This window comes from Schistocerca nitens, chromosome 6 (assembly GCF_023898315.1).
Source record: "Schistocerca nitens isolate TAMUIC-IGC-003100 chromosome 6, iqSchNite1.1, whole genome shotgun sequence".
NCBI lineage: Eukaryota > Metazoa > Arthropoda > Insecta > Orthoptera > Acrididae > Schistocerca > Schistocerca nitens.
This window is the reverse complement of record NC_064619.1, coordinates 605,271,383-605,292,505: the sequence shown is the minus strand read 5'-3', so window position 1 is coordinate 605,292,505 and position 21,123 is coordinate 605,271,383. Positions and strand designations below refer to the sequence as shown.

General features: G+C 44.0%; 1 pseudogene; it reads right to left on the bottom strand.

Annotated features, from left to right (window-relative positions):
• Positions 1-16,967: 16,967 nt before the first annotated feature.
• LOC126264074 (5S ribosomal RNA) lies at positions 16,968-17,085 on the bottom strand (annotated as a pseudogene).
• Between the last annotated feature and the right edge of the window lie 4,038 nt (positions 17,086-21,123).

Sequence of the window (21,123 nt, the reverse complement as noted above, 5' to 3'; positions counted from 1 at the left end):
GCGCCGTGAGCTCAGACCCGTTTCTATGGGCCATCTGCTAATGGATCTTGTCGTGACTGAAACACCAGTTGCACGTCGGATCGACGATAATGATGAATTCGGAGCTGTGAGTACCTTTCTGATGATTGTTCGGTCCTCGTGTTCTGACGTTGTGTCGTCTTTCTTGGTTTACCGCTTCCTTCTTGACGTTGTGATCGGCCATCGTTCACCCACTCCTGCCATCGCTGCTATGCGGTTACTCCAGCACAACTACACGTCCTGTCCCAAACGCTGGCATCTGCATATATTACTCGTGCAGCTTTCAGCAGGGTATAATTACTGTCCATCTGAGTACACGAAATGAAATCCACAAGGACTTCGTGCCCTTGTATCGACATGTCGTTTACTATCCTTGCCATCTGCGCGGTGAAACTAGCTGCAGCGTCACACATCCATACATCAGCGGCCAAAGTTTACAGTTTTGATAATTGTATGAATATTAATCTGTGACCAGATTGCTTAACTCCTTCATGAAGCGTTGGGCTTTTGTTTTTTGTTTTGTTTTGCTTTGCTGACTGTTTTTTTTCGCTGGGGCCGGTTGATAGTTTCAAGAAACTATTATCTTGGCATTTCTTTGGAGACGTTAATGTTATATGAGGGCTATTTATTTTTACAACCTGTGATCAGTAGCGAAACGGAAAGCACAGTGAAAATATTAATGTTATATTTGCTATATTTAGCTGCACGTTCCATCTACTTCTCTACATTTTCGCCGCTCTGATTTAAACAATTGTCGTTCCGTGGTACCAACTTTCCAGGAGCCACGTCATACAAAGCAGTCGCCTGTGCTTTTCGCCAGTTTCCCATGCTGGTCTGCAGCTCGCTGCCTGTGGAAAAATGTTGCCCTTGCATCCAGCGTTTCATGTGCGAAAAGAGATGAAAATCAGAGGCAGTCCCATCCGAGCTATTTCGAGGGTGATCAAACACTTCCCATCATGAACGTCCGTACGTCCAACTTCAAAGTTCCTGTAGAATTGCGAGACTTTGCTGTCACTCGGAAACCGTCAGCAAACGACAGCACGCACTTCGCACTTCGCGGGATACATTGCTGTTCTAGGCACCTTTATTTACTTACTGTGTTATCAGAACTGAACAGTGCGACGGGTCGCCATAGACGGGCATAGTAGAGACACTACACAACACATCTGCGCAAAATCCAAGGTTTTTCTCTGTCGTTTTAATTTTGCGATCTATCGGAGGTTGAAAAACAGTAGCCCTCGTGTTGATAACGGTACCCAGGTATCGGAAGGTCACTCCCTGTTTGTGGAATAACAAACCGGTAACCAACAAACAGCAGCGTATTTGGTTCAAGTGGCTCTGAGCGCTATGGGACGTAACTGCTGAGGTCATCAGTCCCATAGAACTTAGAACTACTTAAACCTATCTAACCTAACGACATCACACACATCCATGCCCGAGGCGGGATTCGAACCTGCGACCGTAGCGGTCGCGCGGTTTCAGACTGTAGCGCATAGAACCGCTCGGTCACTCCGGCCGGCCAGCAGCCAATTTAAATCGGTTTCTTCCTTCTATCTCATTTCCTGGGCTCAACAATATCCCCATAATACTGTTACTTGCAAGTCACAAAAGAAAAAGAAACCAGTGGGATACACGAGTGGTAGTCAGGTCTCGAATCTGCGAATCTGGTGTCTTGGCGTTTTGACGCAAAAACCTTCGGATATGCTGGGTATCCATAACTAAATCACAGTTTCAAAACACTGTAGAAAGAGAACCACTGCTCAGACTGACGTCAAACTTGAATAACATATTTGAAACCTGGTATTCAAAGGAAGGCAGGATTCGGTTACAATTGTGGACGAGGCCGTAATCAGTTACTATTGGTGCCTTTTACAGTTACACACATTTATTTTTAAGACAATAATTTCAGACTCTACAATAAATAAAAAATACCACACGTCATTAATGAAGGAATAAACAACTGTGTAAATAATGGTGTTTTCCGTGCGTTATAATTTAGCAAATCACCACTAAATCCAGATACAGATAATGTTAAAAAAAAAAGAAAAAAAAGAAGCTACTGTGAACACGGCTGAAGGCCTTACACGCCAAGAATGGCAATAAATTAAGAATGTTTAAGAACTCGCTGAAATTATAACTTACAGGTATGTTGTTGTTGTGGTCTTCAGTCCTGAGACTGGTTTGATGCAGCTCTCCATGCTACTCTATCCTGTGCAAGCTTCTTCATCTCCCAGTACCTACTGCAACCTACATCCTTCTGAATCTGCTTAGTGTATTGATCTCTTGGTCTCCCTCTACGATTTTTACACTCCACGCTGCCCTCCAATGCTAAATTTGTGATCCCCTGATGCCTCAAAACATGTCCTACCAACTGATCCCTTCTTCTAGTCAAGTTGTGCCACAAACTTCTCTTCTCCCCAATCCTATTCAATACCTCCTCATTAGTTACGTGATCTACCCACCTTATCTTCAGCATTCTTCTGTAGCACCACATTTCGAAAGCTTCTATTCTCTTCTTGTCCAAAGTATTTACCGTCCATGTTTCACTTCCATACATGGCTACACTCCATACAAATACTTTCAGAAACGACTTCCTTACACTTAAATCTATACTAGATGTTAACAAATGTCTCTTCTTCAGAAACAATTTCCTTGCCATTGCCAGTCTACATTTTATATCCTCTCTACTACATATAATCTATCTGATACCTTTTAGTATCTCCAGGATTCTTCCAGGTATACAACCTTCGTTTATGATTCTTGAACCAAGTGTTAGCTACGATTAAGTTATGCTCTGTGCAAAATTCTACCAGGCGGCTTCCTCTTTCATTTCTTCCCCCCAATCCATATTCACCTACTATGTTTCCTTCCATCCCTTTTCCTACTGACGAATTCCAGTCACCCATGACTATTAAATTTTCGTCTCCCTTCACTACCTGAAAAATTTCTTTTATCTCGTCATACATTTCATCAATTTCTTCATCATCTGCAGAGCTAGTGGCATATAAACTTGTACTACTGTAGTAGGCATGGGCTTTGTGTCTATCTTGGCCACAATAATGCGTTCACTATGCTGTTTGTAGTAGCTAACCCGCACTCCTATTTTTTTATTCATTATTAAACCTACTCCTGCATTACCCCTATTTGATTTTGTATTTATAACCCTGTAATCACCTGACCAAAAGTCTTGTTCCTCCTGCCACCGAACTTCACTAATTCCCACTATATCTAACTTTAACCTATCCATTTCCCTTTTTAAATTTTCTAACCTACCTGCCCGATTAAGGGATCTGACACTCCACGCTCCGATCCGTAGAATGCAGTTTTCCTTCTCCTGATAACGACGTCCTCTTGAGTAGTCCCCGCCCGGAGATCCGAATGGGGGACTATTTTACCTCCGGAATATTTTACCCAAGAGGACGCCATCATCATTTAATCATACTGTAAAGCTGCATGCCCTCGGGAAAAATTACGGCTGTAGTTTCCCCTTGCTTTCAGCCGTTCGCAGTACAGCAAGGCCGTTTTGGTAAATGTTACAAGGCCAAATCAGTCAATCATCCAGACTGTTGCCCCTGCAACTACTGAAAAGGCTGCTGCCCCTCTTCAGGAACCACATGTTTGTCCGGCCTCTCAACAGATACCCCTCCGTTGTGGTTGCACCTACGGTACGGCCATCTGTATCGCTGAGGCACGCAAGCCTCCCCACCAACGGCAAGGTCCTTGGTTCATCGGGGAAGAACTTACAGGTACTGAAATATTAAAAAGTAAGTCGTCACAAACACAGCAGAAGGTATCAGACGCCAGGAATGGCAATAAATAAGGTTTTAAGGCCTACTGCTAAAATACAAATATCGAATTATTTCTTTAAAGCAAATGACCGCATTCACGGCAATGATATAAAAAATTTAGAAACCTGCTGTAAAACAGCAAACACAATTAATTAAAAGAAACAAGCAACTGACCACCAAACGGGTGAAATAAAATGATGGTAACCTTGTAACACAAGCCTTACATTGCTAGATTTATTGCAGAATGTGACTGGAACTATTAACTAGACGTACATAATCTTTAATGTAGGCATTACAAGGTATGGTAATAAATAATACAATAATAATACACAAGGCCCAGTCAGAGACGTTGCTCCAGGAATCGACCTCTGAGAAGGTCCAGCAACAAACACTTTCGCAAGCGATGAGATACGCAGCCAAGAGTTGCATTCACTTCACAAGATGGTAACTCAGACTAGTGGCAATCTAACGAATGACTCATGATAATCTCGCTGAAGCTATCTGACGTCCGATAAACAAATACAACGATGGAACAATACGCTAAAGCCGGAACCGCTGGTCTGCACTACGTCCAGAATACTGTGTTTAGAGCCCTCAGAACGAAGAACGAATTATTACCGCCAGAGTAACGGAATCACCAATGGGCCCCCAGGACACGTAAGTGGGGCGTTAGTGGCCACCAGGCAAGAAAAATTACCACTGGTTGAACTTAACAAATTGTAACAAGCTGAACGCAGTAAATAGTAATAAGAAGTCGAGGAAAGCTAATCAGATCTGCCTTCCCCAAGCACTCTACTCGCTGCTCTTCGCCTTGGTGACACTACGAGCAGCAACACGAACCCAAGTCACTGGAGAATCGCGTGATATCACAATGGTTGAGGTTTCTCTACTTGGATTGAAATGCACTCATCTTAAAGCTTGCTGCATCCGGTTTACGACGAAGTCGTGCACCCTCGTGACCACATCCCTTCCATCCGGCACTCCACGAGTGCCGCCAGCGGTCCCGGCGTGTTCTCGAACTGCGCGGACCTGGCTCCTCCTGAGTCGCCAACCGAACTGACACACTCACACGACCCGGAAAAACAACGATGTCCCCCCAGAGATAGGACAACAGTTAATGGTGCAAATGGCTCTGAGCACTATGGGACTCAACATCTTAGGTCATAAGTCCCCTAGAACTTAGAACCACTTAAACCTAACTAACCTAAGGACATCACACACGCCCATGCCCGAGGCAGGATTCGATCCTGCGACCGTAGCAGCCCCGCGGTTCCGGACTGCAGCGCCAGAACCGCACGGCCACCGCGGCCGGCAACCACAGTTACTACATATCGATAACCGCCGCTACCGCCACTAGCGGACAGGCAACGCTTGCGAAACCTACTGGCGCCAGCCAAGACGAGAAGAAGACAAACAACTGCAACCATGCCAACTAAACGATACCATCTGGCCTGCAACAGAGAGTGGAAACCTACAAACAGCACCAACGCGAGCCACAGCACGGCTAGGTATTACTGACGCGCTGGCGGTGAGGGGTTTGGGATGGGGAAGAAGTGTAGAACAAAAAAATATTGCGAAAATTTTCCCAATAGATGGCGCTGTAAGCCTCTTAACTTAAATTGGGACGACTGAAAATGACAGCAGATGACTGTTCTATGCGCGTGACTGCGCAAGTTCAGCAGTCAACAGCCTACCGTCAGTTAGGTAAGCTCATCCAAACGCACAAAAAGCACATTGGTTTTTTTATCTTTGGACCAAAAACCGCATACAAAGCAGAATGACATAGGTTGGTGATTGACCTGGAGCCAAAAACCACATAAACAGAAAAATGACGAGGCATGTTCAATATACTGTCCACCGTTGTCGCCCACAAGTTGACGTCGACAAACAAAACGTCCCACAATAAACTGGAGTGTCTCGGGAGTCACATTCAAAATATACTACGCAATGTGTGCCTTCAATCCATCTTTGTTCGTATTTGGAGCTGTCGCAGCCTGCATCCACTTGAACCTGAATACTGTAATGCTGTATTCGATTCTTGGTCTCCTTCTACAATTCCATCCCCCTTCCCACACTTTCACCCATTACCAAATTGGCGGTTCCTTGATGTCTCAGAATGTGTCCCTTCAACCGATCCCGTCTGTTTAGTCAGGTTGGGCTACAAATATTGGTTTCCCCAATTCGATTTAGTACCTCCTCTGTAGTTACTCGATCTAACTAACTAATCATCAGCATTTTTCTGTGGCACCGCATTTCCAAAGCTTCTGTTCTCTTACTGTCTCAGCTTTTTACTGACCACGTTCCACTTCGATACAAGGGTACACTTCAGACAAATACCTTCAACAAAATATTTCAAACATTTAAATTTATATTCGACGTTAACAATTTTCTCTTCTTCAGAAATGTTTTCCAGGCCATTACTACTCTGCTTTTAATCCTGTCCACCCCAACCACCATCACTTATTTTTCACACCAAATAGCAAACTAATCTACGACGTTTTTGCAGTGTGTGGCAGAATTACAAAGTCATCAGCTAACTTTTAATTTCTTCAGTTTGGAACCGCACGACCGCTACGGTCGCAGGTTCGAATCCTGCCTTGGGCATGGATGTGTTTGATGTCCTTGGGTTAGTTAGGTTTAAGTAGTTCTAAGTTCTAGGGGACTGACAACCTCAGATGTTAAGTCCCATAGTGCTCAGAGCCTTTTGAACCATTATTTTTCAATTTCTTCTCCCTGAACTTTAATTAACTTCAGAATTTCTCCTTAGTCCTATTCATATCTTGCTCGCTGCATAGTTTGAATAACCCTGGGTATAAGCTGCAGCCTTCTCTCACTCCCTTCTCGACCACAGCTTTCCTTTGAAGAGCCTTCTCTAAATTAACAGATGCAATATAACGTAGGTTTGTTTTCTTCAACCTATCTTCCTGGGTGAGTCGTAGGGTCAGCATTGCCTCGCTTATCCCTACGTTCCTGCGGAACTCTTCCGCAAGGTAGAACTCTATAATAAATCGTTTCAGTACTGTGCAATAATGACTTATCAGAGTTATAGCCCAAGTATATTCTAATCTGCCAGTAATTTTCTTTTTTTGGCATTAGAATCCATCATAAATATCAGGGCTGTTATGCCGTGGTCGGTTGCTGAATTCTGTGTCAATTTCCAACGTTTCGTCCCCGTCGTGTACCACCCGTCCACTACTGGGTGATGGCAACGGCGATCGACGGCAGCGAACAGCGGTCAATTGCACTGACGTTTTCAAAACGCGTGACGTCACGCCTCGGGGCGGGAGCGCGCGGACACGGAATTTAGCGTTGGGAATTGACACAGAATTCATCAACCGACCACGGCATAACAGCCCGGATAATTATAATAGATATGACATTTCCGGCCGTGAAAGTCTACATTTTAGCATTAGAATCCTTGTATTCTTCTTCAAGTCTCAAGATATTTCTCCCGGTCTCATGTACCTTGCACACTAGATGGAATAATTTTGTCGTGGCTGGTTTTCCCACGGAACTAAGAAATTCTGAGGAAATATTGTCCACTACAGGGGCCTCGTTTCTAGTGCTCTGTCATATTCTTCTCGCAGTATCATATCTGCAATCTTCTCCTTCGTTTCCATAATAATGCCTTCAGCTTCTCCTCGTTTGTATAGGTCTACATATACCTTCTCCCTTTCAGATTTCCCTTATTTGCTAAGTACTAACTTACTATCGGAGCTCTTGATATTCGTACAGGTGCATCTCTTTTCTATATTACTGCCTACATCGACAAGCAGCAAGCCACCGTACGGTGCGTGGCGGAGGGTACCAAATGGTTCAAATGGCTCTGAGCACTATGGGACTAACTGCTGAGGTCATCAGTCCGCTAGAACTTAGAACTACTTAAACCTAACTAAGCTAAGGACATCACACACATCCATGCCCGAGGCAGGATTCGAACCTGCAACCGTAGCGGTCGCGCGGTTCCAGACTGTAGCGCCTAGAACCGCTCGGCCACTGCGGCCGGCGCGGGGGGTACCCTGTACCACTACTTGCCATTTCCTTTCCTGTTCTACTCGCAAACCGAGAGAGGGAAGAACGTACATGCCTCCGTATGAGTCCTAATTTCTCGCTTGCATACCTTACGTGATACACACGCGCAATGTATGTATGTTGGCGGCAGTAGACCTGTTCGGCAGTCAGCTTCAAATACCGGTTGTCTAAATTTTATCAATAGTGTTTCTCGAAAAGAACGTCGCCTTCCCTCCAGGGATTCCCATTGGAATTTCTGAAGTATGTCCGTAACACTTAAGGTATTCTTCGAATCTACAGGTAACAAATCTAGCAGACCGCTTCTGAATTGCTTCGTTGTCTTCCTTCAATCCAACCTGGTAAGGATCCCAAACACTGGAGCTGTACTCAAGAATAGGACACCAGCGTTCTATATACGGTCTCCTTTAGTGGTGAACCACTCTTTCTTAAAATTCTCCCAATAAACCGAAGTCGACTATTTGTCTTCCTACGGCAGTTCTCACACACTCCTATCTCTTATCGCTTTTCAGCGTTACTCCCAGATATTTAAACGACTTGACTGTGTCAAACAGTAACACTGTACCTGAACATTACAGGTCTGATCTTCCTACTCATCCGTATTAACTTACATTTTTCCATACTTAGGCCGGTCGCGGTGGTTCTAAAAGCTTCAGTCCGGAACCGCGCGTCTGCTACAGTCGCAGGTTCAAATCCTGCATCGGGCATGGATATGTGTGTCATATCCTTAGGTTAATTAGGTTTAAGTAGTTCTAAGTCCAGGGGACTGATGACCTCAGACGTTAAGTCCCATAGTGCTTAGAGCCATTTGAACCATTTTTTCCACACATAGGGCTAGCTGCCATTCGTCACAGCAACTGAAAATTTCCTATAAGTCATCTTGTATCGTCCTACAGTCAGTCAACATCGACACCTTACTGTACACCACGGCATCATCACCAAACAACCGCAGATTGCTGCCCACCGTGTCCACCAAATCATTTACGAGGGTAATCCCAAAAGTAAGGTCTCCTATTTTTTTAGAACTCTGTTTGTGTGGCAGTTGGTCACACTGTTATGAAGAGTGCTTTACGCGCTGTGTTTAACCATGCGCAGGCCGCGCTGAGGCGCTCAGTCTTGGCTTGGCAGCCGTTGAGAATGGAGCTCCCATTGGATGTTACATCCAAGTGCGAATTGCGCGCAGTTATTCGGTTTTTGAACGCCAACGGCACTGTGCCGATTGAAATCCATCGCCAAGTGACGGAAGTATATGGTGAGTCATGCATGGTTGTCAAAAATGTTCGTAAGTGGTGTAGAGATTTTGCAGTCTGCCGGTAAAGTCATGACAACCGTTTTTTGGGATCGGAAAGGGGTGCTGTTGGTCGACCGTATGCCCACTGGGACCACAGGACCACAATTAACGCTGACAGGTACTGTAAGACTCTGAAAAAACTCAAACGGGCAATTCAGAACTGGAGAAGAGGAATGTTGAGCAAGGGCGTACACATTCTCCACGACAACGCTCGCCCACACATCGCTCGGCAAACCGTTGCACTCCTGCAACAGTTTCAGTGGAACATAATCACCCACCTACCCTGTACTCCTGACTTGGCACCCAGTGACTATCATCTGTTCCCTAGGTTAAAAGAACATTTGGCCGGAAAGCGATTCAGCTAAGACGACGAGATGAAAGAAGAGGTTCATAACTTTTTGAACGGCATGGCGGCGAGCTGGTATGACATGGGCATACATAAACTGCCACAGCGTGTACAAAAATACATCGAGAGAGATGGTGATTATGTCGAAAAATAGATAAATTTTCAAGCTGTAAACTGATGCAAACCATTGTAGAAATAAACAGGTCTATGTACTGAAAAAAAATAGGAGACCTTACTTTTGGGACTACGCTCGTGTCTATATAGAGAACAACATCGGCCCTATCACACAACCGTGGGACACTTCGACAATGCCTTTGTCTCTGATGAACATTCGCCGTCGAGGACAACATACTGGGTTCTATTATTTAAGAAGTCTTCGAGCCATGACATATCTGCGAACTTATTTCATATGCTCGTACTTGCGTGAACTGCCTGCTATGGGGCACCGTGTCAAATCCAAAGATCTCTATAATTTCCATACAGTCGGACTCTATCGTTCTCATATTCATGGATACTTCTACAGTCTTGCATTCGTGCTCTAGCGATACCTGTATAGTCAATTTCACTTTCTGTCAGCCACATTTTTCGGATATTTTATGCATTTTCATTTTTTTTTCTTTCATCAATTAAATTAAGTGGCTCACGTCTCATTCAAGGATTTTTACTGGGCTTTGTCTTCTCGCCTATTTGTTTCTCAGCTGACTTCATTATTTCATCTCTCAATGTTATACATTTGTCTTTCGTTTTACTTCTTTGTCCTGTTTCCGTCGATTGTTGGGAATGAGATACGAGGTAAGAAACAAAAATGAAATCGTATGAAGTGAAGGGTGTTCTAGTTTTGCTGTGAAGCTTAGAGACATTGGTGCCAAATACTGAACATCTTAATGAGACGCAGCAATCTGTAATTGTATTTATAAGATCGGCGAAACGCTGCACGCGACTGGATGGACATAAAAGTGACGAAGTGTGTGCTGTCCTCTTGGGTTAAAACAACAATCCTGTCCTCCGCGCCGGCCGCGGTGGTCTCGCGGTTCTAGGCGCTCAGTCCGGAACCGCGCGGCTGCTACGGTCGCAGGTTCGAATCCTGCCTCGGGCATGGATGTGTGTGATGTCCTTAGGTTAGTTAGGTTTAAGTAGTTCTAAGTTCTAGGCGACTGATGACCTCTGAGCCACGGTCTACGTCAATGAACAATACAACTTATAGGAACTGAAAACAGCCGTTTTAAGTTAAGCTGACATCAAGTGAAAATTCAATCGACTTTAAGTGAGGTACTTGCAAAAGTTATGGATGAAGTGTGAAGTGTTAGTTCGTACTCGGGAATGTTACTATTAAACGGAAGATACCTAAAGCCTGTAGTAAAAAAAAAAAAAAAATAAATAAAAAGAAAAAAAAAAAAAGAAAATGACAGTGTTTGTTACAGAACAAAAACAGTCTCGGTTGAGAAATTATTTAATGTCAATAACGCGTTTCGCCCTTTCGGTGCATGATTAGACTGCCACGAAAAAGAAGAAACCAAACAATTAGATACAAGTGAAGGAAAAGGGAACGGTCCTATTTTACACAACTAATGACAGAAAGAACAGAAAGTAGCAAAAACGTTCGTAAAAGTAGCTGGATACGTGATCCATCAGTCATAAAATCAAAGATAATGTAAAATAGACACCAAGGTAGCCAGGTACATTATCCATCCGTTATGAAACATCTAAACCATGAAGTGGACCTACTGAAAGGAGAGATCGGTTCAAATGGCTCTGAGCACTATGGGACTCAACTGCTGAGGTCATTAGTCCCCTAGAACTTAGAACTAGTTAAACCTAACTAACCTAAGGACATCACACACATCCATGCCCGAGGCAGGATTCGAACCCGCGACCGTAGCGGTCTCGCGGTTCCAGACTGCAGCGCCAGAACCGCGCGGCCACTTCGGCCGGCGAAAGGAGAGAAATAGCTAGAACAACACCGAGGAAGTAGAAATATCTGGCGGAAAAATTGTTCACGGTTACCGTATGTTACCTTGAGCACATCAGCCAGGTCCGCTTACAAAACCGCTGTACAAACCACATACGTCACTCTCTGTGTTGGCGCGCACACAAGCATGCATTATTTATTTATATGCATTTAATTACTAGTTTTACGAATTTTTGTTTTTCGAAATGTGCCTGAACCGTGATTTATTTTCAAAGAATATTCTTAAGAATTTATTTTATTTACTAGCGATTCATCAAGTACATTAATACATTTAATCACACTATGTAAGCCCGGAAGTAGTTGCCAGGGAGTAACTGATGAAATCATAACAAAATTTCTTCTAACAAATGTGAATTTTATTCACTTCACTAGTGCCTAAAAGCATTTTTTTAAAATAAACAGATTTAAAATTATAATCAGAAAGCACTCTCTAAATATCAAGTTACTATTTATTCAGAGACAGAAAGAAACAAGTTTTGACTGTATGAGCTTTCGGGCAGAGAACCTTGCCGCTCCCTTTTGACACGGCCGTAGGGACAACCGCTCACAACAGCCTCTGAAAGACTACACTGGTACAAATCTGCAACACACCAGATTACTTTAAACTACAGGTTTCAACAATTTACACAATCACACTAACTATGCACCCCTGTAGGAGGGATGAAAAGGGTACAAAACACTAAAAATTAAAATATTATCTTTGCCACGAAATGTGCAACTTGATTTTAACTTCTAAGAAAAGTCTTACGGTGAAAGGGTGGCAACTTTATATACTAAAATGATCATTTAAATAGAAGCCCATAAATGCAATCTTATATAAAATTCTACAAGGTTGGCCAAACAAGTTAAGATGCTCTACAGTACACAGATACCGCCTCTCAAGATGATAGGCAAGATCAAAACATATTTCAGGAATTAGGCCGTTACACTCCAAACAATAAATTCGTTAACACACCAAATCCGACAAACATGACAGAGGCAGCTACTAACGTACGGTAGATTGATAGGGAGATTACCGAACAACCCGAACCGCAGGTTGCTCTAAACTGCCCCTACTCCACAAGGAAAAACGGACCATCCAATTTATAAACAACCACCTTCCCGCGGGTGGGCAAACGGAGAAGAATGGTGGGACCACCCCAAAGCAAAACAGCTCGTGACCTCACCTAGAAAACAAGTAGAATTTAACAAGAATAAATGAAACAACATATCACCAATCACTTAACTTCCAATAAACTGCGATTTCTCTAGAAGACCTGGCGCAGCACCCCCAAATCGCTCTCCCGAACCGTCCGCTGCCAGCCGCTTCAACGGACGCAGGAAGGCGCGCCGATTTCCCGTCTCACGGCGTCGCAGCTCGCACCGGCCAGACTGATATCGTGGGTTGACTCCTGTTGCTCTCGTGTCGCTCGTGAAGTCACCACCCCTCGCTACACGGCGCTGCCCACTGGACTGACGTGGCGACCTCACATGCGCCGACGCTGAAGACGGACAAGTCAGCTCGTGTCTCAGTGCGCGTCCGACCAACCGATCCATCCAACCGCCAATGACCATTGCCTGAGCAAACTCGAGCAGACTGGCGGCCTAACGCGCAGACTCAGATGCAGGAACTAAGCCCCGACCGTGCGACCACTCGCTGAGTTCTCTTACTGGCGGAGTGGAAAGACTCACATTTTGCCGACTTTAAGGACATACTAGCACTCCGGACGACAGACAGACGCTAACTGCCTCACAAATGCGGACGAGAGACAGACTAGCAAGCTGGGGACGAGAGACTGACCCAGACTGACTGACTGGCGAGCTCATAGGGCCCCTTAAATGCACGAGAATAGGCAACCTTTCCCCTTTCCCACCAGTGAGAACAACAAAGCTGCGATTGCCACAGCGGCGCCCCCTCCCAAAACGGAGGGCGACTGCGGCGCGCTCCTCAAAACAGCAATTTTTACCACGGCTCAGTGCCTTAGCTAGTCATGCGCGCCACCTGTCAACTACACGCCACACTATACCCGGCACCTGTATCTCAATTTGTCACAGTAATGTTTGCGTGCGCGCCAATACAGACATATGCGGCTGGTACCTCGGTTTTGTAAGCGGAGCCGACTGGTGTGCTCAAGATAACATACGGTAACCGTGAACAATTTTTCTGCCACATATTTCTACTTCCTCAGTGTTGTTCTAGCTATTTCTCTCCTTTCACTAGGTCCACTTCGTGGTTTATATGTTTCACGACGGATGGATAATGTATCCGGCTACGTTGGTGTCTATTTTTCACTTTCTGTGGTTTTATGACTAATGGGTCACGCATCCAATTACTTTTACTATTTTAGATTCGTGTGGTTTCATGAATGATGGTTCACTTATCCAGCTACTTTTACGTAAGTTTTTATTAATTTCAGTACAAGTTGTCTGCGTAGCCGTGGGAGGTTGGACCATGTCCTTTTCCTCCATTGGTTCTAATTGTTTGGTTTCTTCTTTCTGTAGACAAACATAAGATACACCAAAGGGCAAAACGCGTTTTTGACATTAAATAATTTCTCAACCAAAACTGTTTTTGTTCTGAAACACTCTTAAACCGGTTGCTATAAAAGCCTGCCACGATGGAATGGGGAAATTTTTACAGTGCTTGTTATCTTCTGGTATTTTCATTTTTCGCACTACTTAAATTTTGTAGCTTAAAGTTGAACACGTGTGGATGCACAATAAATATAAACGTGGTCACTAACTGACATCCTGTATATTCATCGGGTGCCCCTTCTCAGAGCCGCCAGGCGCATTTCTCCTGGTATTTCGGCACATTTTTGCAATTTAGTTTTTGCAGTGTGTATCTGGACTCAGCCCAAACAAACATTGTTCTCGCGTCTTTCATGCGACGCCTATTGCCTACAGCAAGAGTGGCTTTCTTTTCCAGTACAAGCAAAATGATTATTAAAGATGAATTTTAAGTGTGCATTCGATAGAGCAGTCAGAAATGAGGCTAGAGTGTTACTTATTTTATCGATATGTGTTCACAGAGCCGGCCGTAGTGGCCGAGCGGTTCTAGGCGCTTCAGTCTGGAACCGCGTGACCGCTACGGTCGCAGGTTCGAATCCTGCCTCGGGCATGGATGTGTGTGATGTCCTTAGGTTAGTTAGGTTTACGTAGTTCTAAGTTCTAGGGGACTGATGACCTCAGATGTTAAGTCCCATAGTGCTCAGAGCCATTTTTTGTGTTAACAGAAACAACACGAAGAACAACCGGTACTCTAGCAGTGACTGAGCAGTGGGCATCGCATGATGTTATGAGCACTGGTTGTTAAGGTGACTCCAGCTACACACAGCAAAAATGAAATTTCGGAAATATGCCCAAACACCAGAGAAAATGCGCCTGATGACTCTTAGGAGGGACACAGTATATCAGTGGCCTTCCCATGTAGCAGTTATCCACAGTGGTTGGGGAATTCTGGGCTCCAGAAGAGAAGCTTAGTTCACTGTACTAAAAAATCTTGCAAAAATTTCCTTGCTAAAATGATGTTTCTCAGGGGATCATATCTTAGATTCTATTGATCATAAATATAAGGGACCAAGTTTTCTGGATAGCCCTACCGACCATTTGTATACCTGTCGGAAGAAGTAGCATGCTGTAGCTATCCTTCAGTACAAGATCAAAATTTAGACATCTTCCAGAAAAATTGAGCAAATCGATTGGTTATTTTGCGCTAGCTGTGGTCCAGAGTGGGCCTTAGGAGTCTCATCGGCGATTCATCGGCGATTCCTGAAAAAAAGAAGGAAAAAGCATGATTTTTTGGCGACAAATGTACCAGGTGTCGCGATAGCCACTTCTATAAGTTCTATTCATAACAAATAGGCAAAATTATAGGCTCTACAAACCAGCTTGAATAATCTTTTCGTTGACACTACTCCCAATTATTTTCGAAATTCTGAGGTAGTGATTCTGATTTATTCTATCGATGTCCTCGATCTGTCTGTCAAAGATTCAAATACTGCATACAGTATGTCTTCATATCGACTACAATTTTTTCGCCTATCGATTCATCAGGCTGATGTATACAACAACAAAAACAACTCAAAAACGTTCAACTGAAACTTCAGGACTGGGAGACCCAGGTCTGTGTATACATCTGTTCCCTGATATTTCGTCTCCGCCTGTGGAAGACATCTAATGAAAATTTATAGTTCAAATCCTTTATCACTGACAGTAGGCAGAGGGTGTCATTAGGAAACGAGCAGTTATTAATCTATCAGGCATCATCCAACTGGGGAATAGTTACATGTGGCTTCACACACAGTTTCGTCTTAGGGACTTCAGCTTCTATTGTGTATATCAACGCCGTTTCATCTGTAATGTTACTAGATGCCAAGTTTGTTTCATTTGTATACGATACAAACATTGCACTAAAGAGCATATCAAGCGTAGCCGTAGAAAGATCGATTAATGAACTTTTCATGGATATCAATAAATGGCTCCTAGCCAATTCTTTGTCACTTAACACAGAAAAAAACACACTACACGCAGTTTACAGTTTCGAAGGCGTTTCCCGTCAGTATATTCCTAAAAATGACGAGAAACATATAGCAGACCTTTAAAGTGTTAAATTCCTGGAATTGCTGGTTGATGACAAAATGAACAGAGGAGCTTACCACATCAGTGCTGAAGGTTCTAAACGAATCTCTTTGTTTGAAAGTGAATATTGTCAGACGTACAAGATATAAAAGTAAAACAGATATAAGATACGAAGCTTACTTTCGTTGCATAATGTCATAGGGATATTTTTTTTGGGTAACTCATCAAACCAAATTGAAGTATTCATCCAAAGAATTATAATAAGATTTATTTGTGGTGCGAACTCAAGAACATCATGGGCAGGGCTGTTAGGCAACTAGACAGACTACTGTTTCCCAATACACGTATTTATTGCTTAGATTAATTTATCATTAAAAATAAATCTCTTTTTTTAAACTGAAATCTCAGTTCATGCAAACGATACTAAAAGTCAGAATAACCTTCATTAAGATTTAGAATCAATTACTTTGGTCCGGAAAGATGTCCATTATTCGGGAAGACAAAGTTTCCATAATTTTCCAGTAGCCATAAAAAATGTTTAACCAATAATAAAGTTTCAGACAGCCTAAACGATGTATTGCTGACCAATTCGTTTTACTCCACTCATGAATTTCTTAGCAGAACTGACTGATGTGTATATGATACTAATAATATCAAATAATGCTAGTGTTAGTACAGTCTGACTTCTGTACAAATTGAGTGCAGTTAATGCGATCATTGTAAATAAGTGCAGTAAAATGATTTTTCTATTTGATGATGCTTGGCTACAATAAAGCACTCCGTCTTCAGGCCACAAGTGGCCCATCCCACCGCCATGTCATCCTCACTGAGGATGCGGATAGGAGGGGCGTGTGGTCAGCACACCGCTCTCCCGGTCGTTATGATGGTTTTCTGTGACCGGAGCCGCTACTATTCAGTCAACTAGCTCCTCAATTGGCATCACGAGGCTGAGTGCACCCCGAAAAATGGCAACAGCGCATGGCGGCCCGGATGGTGACCCATCCATGTGCCGACCACGCTCGACAGTGCTTAACTTCGGTGATCTGACGGGAACCGGTGTATCCACTGCGGCAAGGCCGTTGCCTTGGCTATAATGGCATAAGAATTATCATATTCACGTCGGGTTATTGAACATTTACATGTTTTGTGATAAGTTATTTATTACCTTTTAGATAAAAATATGTTTCAGTTTTTGTTGACGTATTCCAGATGGATGAGGACCATTTCACTCGGGATCTGTGGACGGTACATCAGCATATTTGTTTTCTATTTGCAAATATTTATTGTGTATTTTTTGTTTTTCTGTCGTGTTCTACATCCTGGAGGACGTCCTCACTGTGGACGTACTGGAACGGAATGTACTTCTAATCTGTTGTTGTTGTTGTGGTCTTCATCTATCCTGTGCAAGCTCCTTCATCTCCCAGTACCTACTGCAACATACATCCTTCTGAATCTGCTTAGTGTATTCATCTCTTGGTCTCCATCTACGATTGTTACCTTCCACGCTGCCCTCCAATGCTAACTTTGTGATCCCTTGATGCCTCTGGACATGTCCTACCAACCGATCCCTTCTTCTAGTCAAGTTGTGCCACAAACTTCTCTTCTCCCCAATCCTATTCAATACCTCCTCATTAGTTACGTGATCTACCCACCTAAACTTCAGCATTATTCTGTAGCACAACATTTCGAAAGCTTCTATTCTCTTCTTGTCCAAACTATTTATTGTCCATGTTTCACTTCCATGCACGGCTACACTCCATACAAATACTTTCAGGATCGACTTCCTGACATTTAAATCTATACTCGATGTTAACAAATTTCTCTTCTTCAGAAACGCTTTCCTTACCATTGCCGGTCTACATTTTATATCCTCTCTACTTCGACCATCACCAGTTATTTTGCTCCCTAAATAGCAAAACTCCTTTACTACTTTAAGTGTCTCATTTCCTAATCTAATTCCATCAGCATCACCCGACTTAATTTGACTACATTCCATTATCCTCGTTTTGCTTTTGTTGATGTTCATCTTATAAACTCCTTTCAACACATTGTCCATTCCGTTCAACTGCTCTTCCAAGTCCTTTGCTGTCTCTGACAGAATTACAATGTCATCGGCGAACCTCAAAGTTTTTATTTCTTCTCCCTGGATTTTAATGCCTACTCCAAATTTTTCTTTTGTTTCCTTTACTGCTTGCTCAATATAGAGATTGAATAACATCGGGGAGAGGCTACAACCCTGTCTCAGTCCCTTCCCAACCACTGCTTCCCTTTCATGAACCTCAACTCTTATAACTACCATCTGGTTTCTGTACAAATTATAAATAGCCTTTCGCTCCCTGTATTTTACCCCTGCCACCTTTAGAATTTGAAAGAGAGTATTCCAGTCAACATTGTCAAAAGCTTTCTCTAAGTCTACAAATGCTAGAAACGTGGGTTTGCGTTTCCTTAATCTTTCTACTAAGATAAGTCGTAAGGTCAGTTTTGCCTCACGTGTTCCAACATTTCTACGGAATCCAAATTGATCTTCCCCGAGGTCGGCTTCTACCAGTTTTTCCATTAGTCTGTAAAGAATTCGCGTTAGTATTTTGCAGCTGTGACTTATTAAACTGATAGTTCGGTAATTTTCACATCTGTCAACACCTGCTTTCTTTGGGATTGGAATTATTATATTCTTCTTGAAGTCTGAGGGTATTTCGCCTGTCTCGTACATCTTGCTCACCAGATGGTAGAGTTTTGTCAGGACTGGCTCTCCCAAGGCCATCAGTAGTTCTAATGGAATGTTGTCTACTCCCGGGGCCTTGTTTCGACTCAGGTCTTTCAGTGCTCTGTCAAACTCTTCACGCAGTATCATATCTCCCATTTCATCTTCATCTACATCCTCTTCCATAATATTGTCCTCAAGTACATCGCCCTTGTATACAGGGTGAGTCACCTAACGTTACCGCTGGATATATTTCGTAAACCACATCAGATACTGACGAACAGATTCCACAGACCGAACGTGAGGAGAGGGGCTAGTGTAATTGGTTAATACAAACCATAAAAAAATGCACGGAAGTATGTTTTTTAACACAAACCTACGTTTTTTAAAATGGAACCACGTTAGTTTTGTTAGCACATCTGAACATATAAACAAATGCTTAATCAGTGCCGTTTGTTGCACTGTAAAACGTTAATTACATCCGGAGATATTGTAACCTAAAGTTGACGCTTGAGTACCACTCGTCCGCTGTTCGATCGTATGTATCGGAGAGCACCGAATTACGTAGGAATCCCTTTTTAAATTTTCTAACCTACCTGCCCGATTAAGGGATCTGACATTCCACGCTCCGACCCGTAGAACGCCAGTTTTCATTCTCCTGATAACGACGTCCTCTTGAGTAGTCCCCGCCCGGAGATCCGAATGGGGGACTATTTTACCTCCGGAATATTTTACCCAAGAGGACGCCATCATTATGTAACCATACAGTAAAGCTGCATGCCCTCGGGAAAAATTACGGCTGTAGTTTCCCCTTGCTTTCAGCCGTTCGCAGTACCACAACAGCAAGGCCGTTTTGGTTAGTGTTACAGGGCCAGATCAGTCAATCATCCAGACTGTTGCCCCTGCAACTACTGAAAAGGTTGCTGCCCCTCTTCAGGAACCACACGTTTGTCTGGCCACTCAACAGATACCCCTCCGTTGTGGTTGCACCTACGGTACGGCTATCTGTATCGTTGAGGCACGCAAGCCTCCCCACCAACGGCAAGGTCCATGGTTCATGAGGAGAGGATTTCTAATCTAACGTGTCTAATTTAACCTAATATTCCACAGGATAGAGAGCGATACACGACTACGGAGGCCGCTGTCCGCGGCGCCATATCACGGTGTGCTCGCTCCAGCTCCAGCTCCAGCGGTGACCCTGAGGACCGCCCACGCCGAGGACCGCTGTTGGCTGCCTTGTTGCCGAGTTTCAGACTGCCACGAGGAGCCGACGGCGGACCCCGGCGGGGGTCGAATCGACCTGCCGGTCAACGAGGAACCTGCTGCTGGGGATTTCGGACGACGCTTTCTTGTCGACGGACGTCCTTCGAGAGAAAGTGGAGCTTTTCGTTGCTTTGTTTGTCGTGAGACGCCTCTGTTACACTACTGGCCATTAAAATTGCTACACCAAGAAGAAATAGAGATGATAAACGGGTATTCATTGGACAAATATATTATACTAGAACTGACATGTCATTACATTTTCATGCGATTTGGGTGCACAGATTCTGAGTAATGAGTACCCAGAACAACAACCTCTGGCCGCAATAAGGGCCTTGATACGCCTGAGCATTGAGTCAAACAGAGCTTTGATGACGTGCACATGTACAGTTGCCCATGCAACTTCAACACGATACCACAGTTCATCAAGAATAGTGACTGGCGTATTGTGACGAGCCAGTTGCTCGGCCACCATTGACCAGACGTTTTCAATTGGTGAGAGATCTGGAGAATGTGCTGGCCAGGGCAGCAGTCGAACATTTTCTGTATCCTGAAAGGCCCGCACAGGACCTGCAACATGCGGTCGTGCATTATCCTGCTGAAATGTAGGGTTTCGCAGGATTGAATGAAGGGTAGAGCCACGGGTCGTAACAAATCTGAAATGTAGCGTCCACTGTTCAATGTGCCGTCAATGCGAACAGGAGGTGACCGAAACGTGTAACCAATGGCACCCCATACCATCCCGCCGGGTGATACGCCAGTATGGCGATGACGAATACACGCTTCCAATGTGCGTTCACTGCGATGTCGCCAAACACGAGTGCGACCATCATGATGCTGTAAACAGAGCCTGGATTTTGCCATTTTGCCATTCGTGCACCCAGGTTCGTTGTAGAGTACACCATCGCAGGCGCTCCTGTCTGTGATGCAGCGTCAAGGCTAGCCGCAGCCACGGTCTCAGAGCTGATAGTCCATGCTGCTGCAAACGTCGTCGAACTGTTCGTGCAGATGGTTGTTGTCTTGCAAACGTCCCCATCTGTTGACTCAGGGATCGAGACGTGGCTGCACGATCCGTTAAAGTCATGCGGATTAAATGCCTGTCGTCTCGACTGTTAGTGATACGAGGCCTTTGGGATCCAGTACGGCGTTCCGTATTACTCT